The sequence below is a fragment of the Hylaeus anthracinus genome, unplaced genomic scaffold (assembly GCF_026225885.1).
Source record: "Hylaeus anthracinus isolate JK02 unplaced genomic scaffold, UHH_iyHylAnth1.0_haploid 3, whole genome shotgun sequence".
Lineage (NCBI taxonomy): Eukaryota > Metazoa > Arthropoda > Insecta > Hymenoptera > Colletidae > Hylaeus > Hylaeus anthracinus.
Genome location: NW_026535284.1, coordinates 13,634,953 through 13,648,725, shown reverse-complemented (window position 1 = coordinate 13,648,725; position 13,773 = coordinate 13,634,953).

The following is a 13,773-nucleotide window of genomic DNA, read 5'->3' as shown; positions in this document are numbered from 1 at the left end:
AAAGAAAATGATAATGGGGTTGGGAATTAATCAGGATGGATCCCATTTTGTTTAACTCGCTAGCGAACAGGTTGATCCGACTCTACAGTGGCGCTTACGTCTTGACGCGATGTTATGGATCTTCGTTAACCTTGTCTGGGCTCGCCAGGTTATCAATTAGCCTGCAGATATCGATCCCGAAGTCAGCGAACCACAAACGCATTAAACTCTCCGGTAACTTCGAGTTACAGACATTCTACCCATAATAATCCTATTATCGTAATCGTTTCCATGTTACCGGAATTCCCGGTCTTACGGCGCCGAATTGCAATCGAACTCGCGCGCAAGGCTTACCCCGAGTAAACCACAGCGAACCATACTTCGTTCAGCTTCGAAATTCGGCGGGCTGCTATGTTTGTGTGCTGGTTATTACAAGGTTCGGGTAACGAAGTCTTAAATTTTCAGTCTCGGGTTCGATATTTCTCCGTTTGAGAAGCGATGTCTTTTATGTATTGGAGTAGTTTCATGCCTAGATAAAAATTAGCGGTCGAACGTCACGCGAATTCTATTTTTGGTTTCTATTCCAAATTATGAAAATCTTTTTATTCTATACGCTACATATTTATCAAATTGATATTTCTATTCTCGTCCAAAGAGCTTTCCGGACATCCCAATATGTTGCTCCAATTTTTAATGAATTTTTAACAAATTTCGCAAACACTTTCCTCCGGATCGACGCAACTCGGCGTGACTCGGTCCGAGTAGAAAGGCTAACAGAGCGCAATTGTAAGAAACGACGAGGATCGTCGTCTACCGTCCAGAGGGCTATAGCAATTAGAAACGCAAAAGGTGTTCCCTAGCGCTCGTTTCCAATTTACGGCGACGTCCGCCGCGGAATCGCGCCGCTTCTCGTTAGCAGTAAACAAGCGGCGGCGGGGGTCTAGGAGAATCCATCAAACTCGAGTTGTTCTCGCGTTCTCCTTTAATTAAGCGAATTAATTAAACGGAAAACGGTTCCCCGGTTCGGCTGGAGAAACTCTCGTTACAATTTCGAGGGAAAGAAACGTAAGAAGCCGACCGAATGTGGAAGGGAACCCGAAACGGTTCTTTTGGGCCCAACGGAGGGTAAGAGAATCGCGAAACTTGTCCCCCGCGTGCCCTTTTAATTACCGCGCCAAGTTCGCAGACCAAAACACATTTGCATTCGTCGGAAGAGCCGTTTAAAAGTTACCGCGGCACGTTGCTCGTCGACGCGGTTATTTAATGAATAAACCTCCGTCGATGGACGAGCAACCTTAGTATGGGAGACAGTGTATCAGGGGACGGAAGAAAGAAGGGAGAGGCTACGATTGTTCGGGGTTAAGATGTGCGATTGCATTTTAACAGAGTATTACACCGTTGGAGGTTCGTGGCTTGTCCTCTTCTCGATCACCTCCTCGTGGATGCGACACCGAGCATCTTTGGGCACAGGTGATCGCTGGTAAATGTCGAAGAAGGTGCAGGAAGCTGATGCTAGTTAGAAAATTAAGAAGAGGCCAAGAAACTTAAAAAGTTTCCGACCTAGAATATACAGAAACTCAAAAAAAGTCGAGAAAAATCGCGTTTGGAAAAGACAATGCGGAAGTCAGAAAGTTCAAGGCAGTAATGAATTGATTTAAACTACTTAATAGTTAATTAACGATTCCAGCATTTTTCGTATTCTTCTTTCCGGGCTCTTTGAGCCTACATCTCTTTCCTCCCTTACGTCGAAAAATTCGTTCTGACTCTTTCGTCTGTGTTTTTCAGGGATGAGCGACTGGGAACTTCCAGGGAGCTGGCATCTTCCAATTTGAAAAGACCCTTAGACTGTAACGGTGTATCTCTCTTTTAAACGCATTGTGGAGTGGCAGCAGGTACCGGGCATTAGCGTTGCACGCCGCGTGCTGGAACGATTCGACAATTAAGGACACCTTTCCGCAGCATCATAATTACATTTGTCGGGCGGCCGTTGGCAGTGGTTCAAAACTCTTTTCACCAGAAACTGGGTCCTTCCTCTTCCACTTTCCGGGATCGTGACGGTCCAGCAGCTGCGAAAGAAATCCAAGAAAAGTTAAACAAAGATCCCGTCGTTACTCGAGCTGTTCGGTTCGTCGATCCTTAGAGCCGAAGAAATAAACGCGCGGGGATCAATCCGTCGTGGAAAAAGGCAGCAAAGTCGATGATCAACATCGCGAAAAAGTTAACGAACGATCGGCGGACGTCGATCCCGCTGAAAAGAAATTCGTGTGTACTTAAAGCGAGAGCGTTCGCGAGGGGGAGCGTTAAAACGGCGAAAACTAATTTACGGATTCAGAAGTTAATTTCGTGGTCGACTTGGTCCCTCCCGACCTCGGTTAATTGCCGGACTAACTTTTCAAGCGTGCTCGCGACACGCGACTCGCCGATTTTCCTGTTTCCGCAGGGATGGAACGAAACGTCGCTGACCCGTCGGCCTTCGCGGGAAAATTCGAAAGCGTGACTGACCGTAATCGCGGCACGGAAGTTTTCGGAAAAGAGTCGATCCCCTTCTTCGTCTTCCTGGAACCGCGACTCGATCACGCGATCGAGCGTGATTTACTTAAAGCTCGCGGTTGCGTCATTACCCTCTTCGGTTCGTGCACGCGTCAGGAAATCACCCTCTGACTTCCAGGGAACATAGCCAACCCTTCCAACGGGAAATGTCAGTAGGAAGTTGGAAGATCTAGGTGGAAACGTTCGTGGGTGGCGTTTTGGTCATGCAGGTATGTTCTCATGACTGGACTGCGGATATTTATGCATTTATGGAGAATGAAAGTACGGAGATATTTATAAGAACGTGCACAAATGAAAAATTATAGGAGATAGCAAGATTAGGTACACGTTCTAGCGTTCAGAAGATAACATGCGCTTTCATTTAAATTTATATTCTTTAGTAATATACAGTCAGTCTTATAAGTATTCGTATTTTCGATATCTATTTAAGAAATTTGCCTAAATTAAATTACAGGTTCAATGTTTCTGAATAACTTTTTCATTAGAATGATATTTATAATGAGACACTAATAAACGAAGATACTAAGATACGAATTTGCATAAATATCCACAGTCTACTTGATACATTTTACATTTTGTGATCGTTTATCGCAACATAGAGCCTCGCTTGGAATCAAAAAGCCCACGACTAGGCTGCCAATAGGCAAAGAATTAATTTCCTCTCGAACCGAAGCATCCCTCGGAAAATTCTACGCGAATCCGTCCATCAATTTCATTTCTATTTCTAAATTTGTCCACCGGTTTCCCTCGTTGTTCGATCCAGATGAATTCGAGAACACGAGTCGCGACCAAACAAAACGCGACCGCGTGTTGCGAAACAACGGAATCCGCGACGGAGACGAACGGGGACGAGGAACGTATGCAAATATTATTCGTTCGCGGTTAAAAGTCCCTTATCGATTTATTCCAGCGGTGTTTGGCCGGTTTAATGGGATTATCGACGGCGTGGCAATCTTGCTCGCAGACCGCGCGGCTCGGATTCCATTCTGACGGATCGAGATCTTTTCATTTCGCCCGTGGGTGGCTCGCCGCAGAAACGGAGGCCGCGGAGGAAAGTAAAACACTGCGTCAATATTATTTCATCCCTCGTTGGCTTCCCTTCGATCGGTGACTGGATACCAGGAGATTGGTCAGGGGTGAGGGATTGTTTTCATAATCAGAGACTAAGAGACGGATTTCTTCCCGTTGGAATCTCCTTAGAGCAGGCCACGTCGGAGATTTTCCTCCAGCTACACGGATCCTGCGATTGCACCCCTTCCCCTCGAGTAAAGACGAGTTGGCTCCATCAGGGCATAGATCCACCTCGGTTAATTCAACCGCGTAATTCACCCCTGGATTTTTTAATCGAAGTGGTGCCGTCTCTCGGGCTGAAATCGCTCGGTGAGGCCACTATATCAGCTTGTTACTTTCTCTATTAATTCAAGTATTTTTCACTTGTATTACGCAACGAAGGACGTCGGTATCCTTGAGTGGATATCCATGATCCAAAAAAGAGATTTCAAAATATTCTTACTAAATTTTATCTAAAATTTTCCAATTTGCCAAAGTTACAACCGTTCAATTTAATCTGACTCCCTCTGGTTAGCGTCATTCTTCGTTTTCTCGTATCGTCCCAGTGACGCCATCGGTTCCAGAGAGAAGACGATGTTACCCTTACGTTTATGGAGCATAGAACGGCGGTCTACCAGACGGGGTCGACTGCAATTGATTTTGAAGCGAACGTGCAACTGAATATTGCGCGGTCTGGCCTCGGGAATGCAAAATTTCAATGGTCGAAGGAATTCCCGCGTTCCCCGTCCACCTCTTCCATCCCCATCGAGCTCATCCTCTCTCTCGGTTTATCCGATAGAACTAGATAGGACGGGAACTCCGCGGGCCGTCGAGGAATGCCTGGTTCGGCGATTCCTGGAACTTCCTCGGAACTAACGTTTCCAGCCTATTCCGAAAGAGGAATGTAGATGGACGCGGCTGAATGGTTGCGAATGCTCGGAAGCCGACGGGGAATACACGGGGAAATGGAGAAGGAACGGATCGAAGACGAATCCTTCACTGGCGACGAGCAACTCGAACCTTGTGTATCAATTCGATTTTTAAACAATTGTGCTCCGAAGATTACACGTGACTGCGCCGAAATCAGAAAGTCTGGACTGCAAAGGGTTAATGAAATGTGTTCCATACTAACAGGATCGAGGACCCGACATTGATCTCAGATCAATTAACTAACGTCGCAGAACTTGAATACAACGTCGAAGTTGAATTATCCTTCGCTTAGGCCAACAAATCGCAAGCTAATCTGACGCATCAGTTTCTCTACACCGAATCTACTCAGAAACGCACTTTCCAGTTCTCCATCTTTAAAACCTTTTATTTTCGTTACATATTCATTCTCTCGACCATCGTAACACCACATTTTTCGAACGCGGTATTTCATTCCCTCGAGTGTCCAATTCGATCGGAGAAGAATACTCGCTGGGAAATGTAATTTCGCCAATCGCAGGGCTTCTTTCCCGACGTTATCTTCCACGGAGGGGTAATAAAAGGCGGCGTGCCCAAATCAATCGCATTCCTCTTCCCGGTCAACGGAGCGGAGTATCAGAAGCCGCTCGACGGAATTTTTCCCCGCGAACGCGGTTCGAAGACAGGGTCCGGCAGTAAATCAGCTCCGCGGGGCGAGATCGGCGACCGTAAGTCTCAGCAGTCAACTGTTTTCTTCCCTCGTCCCCGTCGGGACCGAAATTTCACGAGGTATCCGTTTTATGGCCCCACGAAGGGGTGGATCAAAGTTTCGGTGTCCGCGATCCGTGTTGCTTAAACGTTTTCCCTGGCAACAAAGGGTTCGCTCGAAGCAAATGGCTCGTGGCTTTTTCGCGGGTCGCACGAGTTACGACGCGCCCCGCGATGTATAGCCGTTCGGAGTCGAAGGTCCCCGAAATGGAAGGGTCGACGATAGAATGGCGCGAAGTTCTGGCGCAGATTCGACCAGCCATTCGTCCGGACCCTGTCGTAAAGTTTCCCGCAAAAGGACGCGCGGATGGTGAATTCCGCGACCGATAAAGGGGAAGGTCCTGACAGGGCCTCCAGCGGACCCTGAAGCCGATGGGTTCGGCTTTAAGGTTGTTCCTTCGGACGCTGGAAATGTTCTTTAGGGCTAGTCGCACGATTTTCTTCCTCTTAGGAAGGTATAGGAATATTATACTTCGCAAAAAGTAATTCCACCGATCGAGTCCGTTTATCATCGCAAACCTCGGCCCCGCGAGGAACGTGACCGTAACTATGTATCCTTTGATCATCTTTATTTTTTAAACTGAAATCGCTATTTTCAACACACGCGCGCGTATGCACGCAACGAAATTCCGTCTCAATGTTCAAGGTTCACCTAAACATACTCTGAAACGAAAAGTCTGAATTGCTTCTCATTTCCTGGGAATTAACACACGAAGTGTGCCATTTCGTTGCTTTTCGATCCGAATCGAGCTCGACGTTCGTTCGTGGAGCTATCGGTGACACGGGGAGAGGGGGATACAGCGAATTGATAACAGGATTCGAGGAATCGACAGAGACGGGAACAGGATTCGAAATCGCCGGCAACGAGGCAACCGAGTCACGGTTCCCCAAGTGAAATCGAATAGAATCCTTCACGGTGGATTTTTTCATCGCGACGCTGGGCGTCGCTAGCGCCGTCGCGGCTCGTTTCGAGGCTCGCCGATCTCGTTAAAACGAAAATCAACGGGTAATCGATTTACGTCGATTCGCGTGCGAAAGGAGAGAGGATCCGCGATCGAAGAGTCGACGAAAGTGCTGCCAGAGGTGCGAGAAGACTTGGAAATGGTAACGAGACTCGATTACCTAGAGAGGCAGAGTCGAACTCGAGCGGACTCGGTTGCACTTGGTTCTTTGTTTCGGTGCTCTTTCTTCTCCCTGTTAGAGGTTCAGATTAAGACCAGATTTCGCTTCGAATCGTGTTGGTTCGATCGTCTATCTAGTGTTTGCTTTTGTCACATTTTGTCTGCTCTGCATTGATATATTTATGACGTTTAAGGAGATTTACATTGGTCAGTTTCGAGGCAAGTTTCATGATTTTTTTACGGGTAATTCGGAGAATTGACGGAGAATTCTTCAAATTCTTCATCATACCCTAGTAATAAATTTTTCACACGAGGTTCCCATTAATATTCTGACATCATCGATAGAGAATATTTTTTGTGAGAGAAGCGTGGAAAAGTTGGCTTGATTTGCCATTCGGAGGCACGCGCTGCACCCTCCATCCTCAGACAGTTATTCTCCCCCTCCTCCCCGGAATTGAGGTGGTTCCCGTACCGAAAATTGGCGCGGAGTTTTTTGAACACTTCCTTCCGGTTTTAACGCGTTATTAAGTAGATTTTTTGTTGCCTCTCTTGGCAGTTTCTCGATGCAATTCATTTCGTTTGCTCCGTCGCGAACATTTCACCCTCCCGAATGCAACAGATCGGAAATTCCATCTCAAGGATCTTCGGAGCTCTCGTCGTCGACGTTCTGTCGACGTTTCGCGGAAAATCCTGCTTGAAATCCGTTTTTATTACTCGCGAGGCATACACAATCGCTAGTCTACTCTTCGTGCCGCTCGCGAAACCGCATTACGAATCAATTTCAATGCATGTCTCCCCGAGTTGCGATAAAAGCTTCTCTAACGCGCGTTCGGGAAAGAAGCATTATCGCCCGTTTAAATATCGACGGGGACGGATTCGCGACCGGGAGGGATGAGTGCACGCGTGGAAAAACAGGACAGCTTAAATTTGCTTCGCTTCTCGTCGTTTTTCACATAGGCGCAGACGTAGGGTTGAATCCCTGCTTGAAATCAGAAAAATATCAAGTTGGTAGGAAAATGCCAATTATGAAATAAATATGAAACAAGACTTTGTTTCTTGTGTCGAAAGTGTTTTTTATTTTCATGAATAGATTTTACTTATTCGAGACATAAATACACTCGAAATTCGAGCTTAAAAACCGACACAACGAATTTAATATCACATTTCATTATCGAAATAATAACCTAGGCAAAACGCTTTAAATTTGTCTAGCAGTGAATGGGTTAAACTATTCAAAAGAAATTGTTTATAGAATCCAAGGGGGATGAATAGACATCCATATTCGCAAAATAAATACGTAAAAATCCGTCTCGGTTACATCGTTTTCCTTACAGCGGGAAAGCCAAAAATCCTCGCAGGAGGGGCTTGAACCCAGTCGGAATTGAATTTCGGTCGTTCAGACGGCGAAAAAGCAAATTTCCCGCCGGTGTCCGTTCGCCTCTATTCTCTAGGAAATGGACGATCGTCGCTCTTTCCCTCGCCGTGTGCGGCGCGGAGAAACATTATCGAGTGCGTCTATGGTGTACACAGAAGCGCACTCCGCGACAACCGGATCCGAGCGTCGAATTAAACGAGGGATTCTTTTGAAGAGCGCGCGCACACGCCGGCTTTTACACTTGAATCCTTTTTTGCGCAGCCAGGGAGGACGACGCGCGGAACGTGCGTCGCGTGAATACGAGCCTTCTATCAACGAGAGAGAGAGAGAGAGAGAGAGAAAGAGAGAGCGATGAAAAAGGGCCACGGTGCAGGCGTTTTATTCCGAAATCGAGGCAACCGTTTTCGCGGGAAAGCTCGCCGTGACCTGGCCTCTTTCCTTCTGCGTCGTCCTTGGGTTAAATTTATGATTGCACCTTCGCGGAAGAAATGAAAAGCAGGAATGAGAAAATCGTTCGTAAATTAGAAAAATTCCGCTCTGCAATTTCGTACCGATCGATCTTTCGCGGGAATTAAGTCAATCTTGAGTTACACGTAGCGATACACCGACCTCTCTTACTTCAAACTACCACTAAGTTTGAACTTCGTTTACGACGATTCTAACAGCATTACCCATCCAACGCATACGACACTTTCGCCGAGGAATTTCATGCCAAACATTTTCCTCGTTTCATCAACGGCTCGGACGAAAAATGAGGAAAACTACGGATCTCCAGGAACCAAGGGTTTCTTACGCAAACTCTTCATCGGTCGAAAATATGAAAACTTGGTAAATTGTTCGCCCTCGAGAAGCTTCTTTCTCTGGGGTAGACTAAGAGGTTCGGACGAGGACGATGGACAGCCCCTGGCGCGAAACTCGGTCGGGCTCGGGTGGATTTCCCGGTGTCCTAGAATTCTAAAAGAGGGCGACGTGTAACCGAGTTCCGGCCAGTTCTGAAAGCTCCGTGGAACCATTTTCGCGGGACGATCGTTTGCCTAAGCCGCTGACGCGCGAGAACAAGCTTCGGCGAACGTTCCAAGTTAAAAGCTTCCCCGCGGATCGCGCGGGCAGGTGGGGGAGGATGGTCGAACCGAGGGAAACGGATGCAAAGTTTACGAAGTTCCGGGTGGTCGTTAGTCGTAGGTCGGACTATCTTGCAGCGGGGACTAGGAAAGATAAGGGCTCGTGAACCGCGCGGATGAGCGAACTTCTGCGCCGAAACTTGCCCCGAAACAGAGCCAACGCCACCCTTAAACGGCACTTGGTGCTCCGTAGCCGGTGTACACCTCACGCAAAGTTGTCATTCAGAGAGCCGCTTATTTGTTTGGCAACCGACCCCGGTCCCTAATAACCTCGCGCCATTACGCCGCGAGGGATTATCTAATCTTCGAAGCTGCATCGCCAGCCAACCTGGCGAACATCTGCCTCCAACGCCCCTCTGCGTGGCCGAGTTCGCAAACGGGAAACGCGACGTTGTGAGAGGACAACACCGATTAAAAACAGATCCGGCGCGCAGGGCGAGCCCCGACGCAATTAAAAGGGATTAGCAAACAAAGATATTACAAGCTGATGTGCAAACGAATTGTCATTGTGCATCCCACGGCCTTATTAAGGCTCGAGGGGCCACGGCTACGATTACGCCGTATAATATTATATTTCCAGCGCGTATTTCGCGAGAGCAAACACGCCGCCGTTTGCGCGCCATTTGTTCGTCACGCGTAAACATCGAGCTCCCAGCGGCCCGAAAAACCTACGCAAATAGTTGATCGCGGTCGATCTCGCAGTAATTAGTTTCGACGGCGTTAATTCGGGGTAGATATTGGTCGGCATCGTCGCAAACCTCTACAGATCGGTGACCGAGACAAGGTTTCAGGTGTCGCTAATACTCTCCCAGATGGTAGACTCTATTACACCTAAATCTGGTGCTTAATAGGGAGTCAAAGAAGAATACGAATCGTAGGATGTGGAATTTTTTTAATATTTTTTAGATACGCGAGAAAAGTTGTTGGCAGTCCTTGCAACTAAGCGTGCAAATAATTCCTCCCTTAAAATCCAAGCATACAATTTCCGCACGCTTCCTCCGAGGTCGTCTCACGGAGAATACGATCCGGCAGTGATTTCAGGAATACTCCAGCCCTCGCATCGACCCAGGGGCTAATTGAAGCGACGCATTCGACGCGTCCGCCAACCCCGTTGTCGTAGCCGCGTGTCATCGGTGTGTTCCTCGAAAGCGGGGGTGTATCGACTGCAGAGGCCGACGCACAGATGACATGCTAAACGCAGGGGTAGGGGCACCGGGAATCAATCTTTCACCGGCTCCATCCGACCTCCTCCATCCCGCGATGGCCGACTTCAAAGGAGCTCGAATCGACGTGGCGCGGCGCTGGTAAATGGGTCCGCCGCGAACACGGAAGAAGAAAGGCACGAACACACCGCTGGGGGACAAACGTCGGGGACAGGTTCTCGTGGAGGGACGTGGAACAACTCTGTGTGGGTGTGCCCACAGGTATTCGCTCGCATTAACTCCGACGAGGGATGAAAAGAAACGGAGGATCGTGAGGTTGGTGTCCATGACGCGCCGCGGGGTTGCGTTCCTCGCCGTGAGGGTTTTCACGCGAAAATACCGCCCCTGTGAGGCCGCCGGATGACTCCGCGGCGACATCAGAAGACTGGCTTTTGTGGACCTTTGGGGCTACCGGTGCCGACAAACGGTGGATGCGATTCTCGCGTTGTTTGGGGGCTCCAATTGACGCCTAAACTTGGCCAACAGGGTTCCACGAGAGATTTCGTGGATTACAGGTGCGAGGCACTTGCGCTAAACGGGGATGGTTCGCACAGGCTGAAGGGTGAGTGGACTCGAGGATTTTGAGAGGTTCTTTAGTGGCGATTATTAGGCGTAGGAATTAACTCTGGGCATTTTTATTAGAATACATTTACTATTTATTTGTAAACGAGAAACTATACGATACAAACATCAATAATTAGAATCATCGGCATGATCATGATCATCGATTAACAACTGTAATTACATATTATCATACTCTTTAATCATCGCAATCACAATAATCGTCAACGTTCCTCGCAATATTCACAAAGGTTACAGCAATCAGAACAATCACACCGTTCGACACATCACATCAATGGCTTGAACGTCCTCCGATACGCGCGAAGAGAGCGCGGCGTCTTTGCATCTTCTTGCCTCGCCTCTCGAAAGAGGATCCGTGGAAATGGGAGCGGTTTCGAAAAGAGCGAAATACCTTAGGATCGTAAAAGAGAAGAGTCATCGAGCCTCGGCACCGTAAAGGCGGCCAGGAATGTTTTCCCACGGCCACGGACATCTTCCACGGATTATTCACCCATTATTGATCCCGTGTCGGTTCAGAGATTTTCGCGGTGAGTTTTGACTACGGCTCGGATAGTCTGGATCCGTCGTCCAAACGATCGGGGATCCCTTTTATCGTTTGATACTCTTTTAGAGGAGGACATGGTACTTCGTGAAGCCTACAGCGCCGATAACCAAAACTATATACAGACAAATTAACTGTAAATTAACTGTACAAATGTTAGGTTTGATGTTTCCAAGTGTATGTTCATTTGATATTATCAAAACTATTATTTAATTTAGTCAAAATTTTTCGATAGACATAGAGGGTGCGAATACTTATGGAATCGACTGTATATAAAGGTAGTTTGCCCAAGTTTGCTGTCATCGAGGTGGAGAATTCCAAGAAGACGGCTCATACCTCTGTAATTTCCTGTCTCTGGGCCGAAACGAAGACACGTTCCCTGAATGAAACAACGTTTCTCCATATAGTCACCGTGGCTGATTCAATCCGACAACGCTTTCTGTCCATTGGCCGTGCGATAGCCAGCGGACGTGTGACCGGAATGATATCGCATTATGCCGCGCCTGGTGCTTCCATTATGTTCGCGGGAGAAACGATACTCGGAGACGAGTGTAACGTTTCCGTGAGTGTCTTCGGGGGACTGTCTTCGACCGATGGCCGTTCACACGACACTAAAATTCACAGCGTGGTATGCTTTCAACCGACCAGACGAGCGTAGACTCGCAGCACCGAGTGGTTTTCGAGTAGACTAGTCATCGAGAATGACCCAGATTCGCTTTCCACTCGTGCTGAAAAATAACGACCAGAGTATACCTGGCTCCACTCGGACATCACCGGGGGTTAAGGGGGCATTATACCCCTAGGTAGGTGGAACATATGTCGTTTTTTTATAGGTGAAGTATTAAATGTACTCATGTTAGTTAGGAGGTCGAAGCACTTCAGTCTTCGTGGGTTGCTTTTAGAAAATTTGGAACGAAGTAGATCGGAAAGTGGCGATCATTGCTAAGAAATGACTCTTGCAACAATGTTGGATTAGAGAAACCTAGTGCTAGGCTATTTCCCGATAACTTTCTACGCTAGAAAGCATACATCAAGGTGAGTGTATTCATTTATTAAAATTTCAAAGTTTCTATCACGCATAGAACTCCTGAAAATATGCTCGAATGTCTGTCTATCTATACAGGGGCCACATAGTAGTTACAGTCCTGAATACAAGAATGGTACATTATTTCTCTTGCCAAAGAGATTCGAAGTTGACCCCGCAGCAACTCGAGGCTACCAGAACGCTGTTATCCAGGATCGGTCCGAGGTCCTAACTTTTCCAAAAGGCTGAATATTGTCCTTCCTCTGTTCGTCGCTCATTGGAAGTCCGCTCGAACGTTCGTTCACAAGGAACTCGGGCGACAAGGGAACAGTAACAATTTCCCGCTCCTGATGGTAGCGTTACCAAAGAATCCCTTAACGAACGACAGAGAACCGGAACTCGGAGGGGGGGCGGCGGTGGCAGGGTGGTGTGTGAACAGGAAAACGGGAGAAAGGGTATACTCGATCGTCGTGAGGCGAATAGAAAATCCGCGTTTCTCCGCGGGCTCTGGTTACAGGTCTTGTGGACGGCGAGGAATTCTTGTCGCTTGGACAATCGCGTGTTGCAGCACGTACCGACACTCGTTACTACCGGATGATCGGTACCGTAAACATCAACGTGCAGCAGAGAGCGGAAATTGGCCCGATGGACCGGAAACGATATTTTGCGATGCACTCGTCGGGAAATCTTCGAGGGTGTCTTCCCGAAACACGAAGAAACTTATCCTTTCGTAGTCAGTACCTCTCGAGGGACAGAAGCAAGTCATCTTGCTGCCAAAGAGGGGAGACATGTGATTACCTTTCCAGCAGATAACTAACAACAGAAGAGGTATGAAATTGACCATTAATTTTCTAATGAATTTGCAAGTTTGTTGCACTTTCATAGCCAGTGTTAGGAGAGATGGCACGAAGGAAATCTGGTACGTATCAACTAACACCTTCTAACATATTTTAACATCTCCTAATAACTCATTAAGAATGACATAATATACAGCATCGTGGAAATTTTCCCTTTAATTCCCTTCATTTCCTGGCACACTTTCCTTTAATTTCCCTTCATGTCCTGGCACATTTCTCTTTAATTTCCCTTCATTTCTGTGATATTCCCCTCTAGTTGCCCCTAGTTCATTCCTGTGATATTCTCCATTACTTCCTGGTACATTTCCCTAGAAATTCCCATCATTTGCTTGCACATTTCCCTTTAATTTCCCTCCATCTCCTGGTATATTTACCTATAATTTCCCATCACTTCCTTGCACAGTTCCTTTTAATTTCCCTCCATTTTCTGGCATATTTACCTATAATTTCGGCCCATATCTGTGATATTTCCTGGTTCAAGAATGTTGCAAATCGCTCCGCTCAAAACTTCAAAAATGTTGCAAAAGTCAAGTCGGATTTTTCGGATTTTGCCGAATTTCAGAGCGTTGCAACTTTGTTGAATTTGGTGCAGCGTCAAGTTCAACAATGTTGCAAATCGCTTCTCCTGAAACTTCAACAATGTTGCGAACCGCTTCTCCCGAAACTTTAACAATGTTGCAAATCGCTTCTCCTGAAA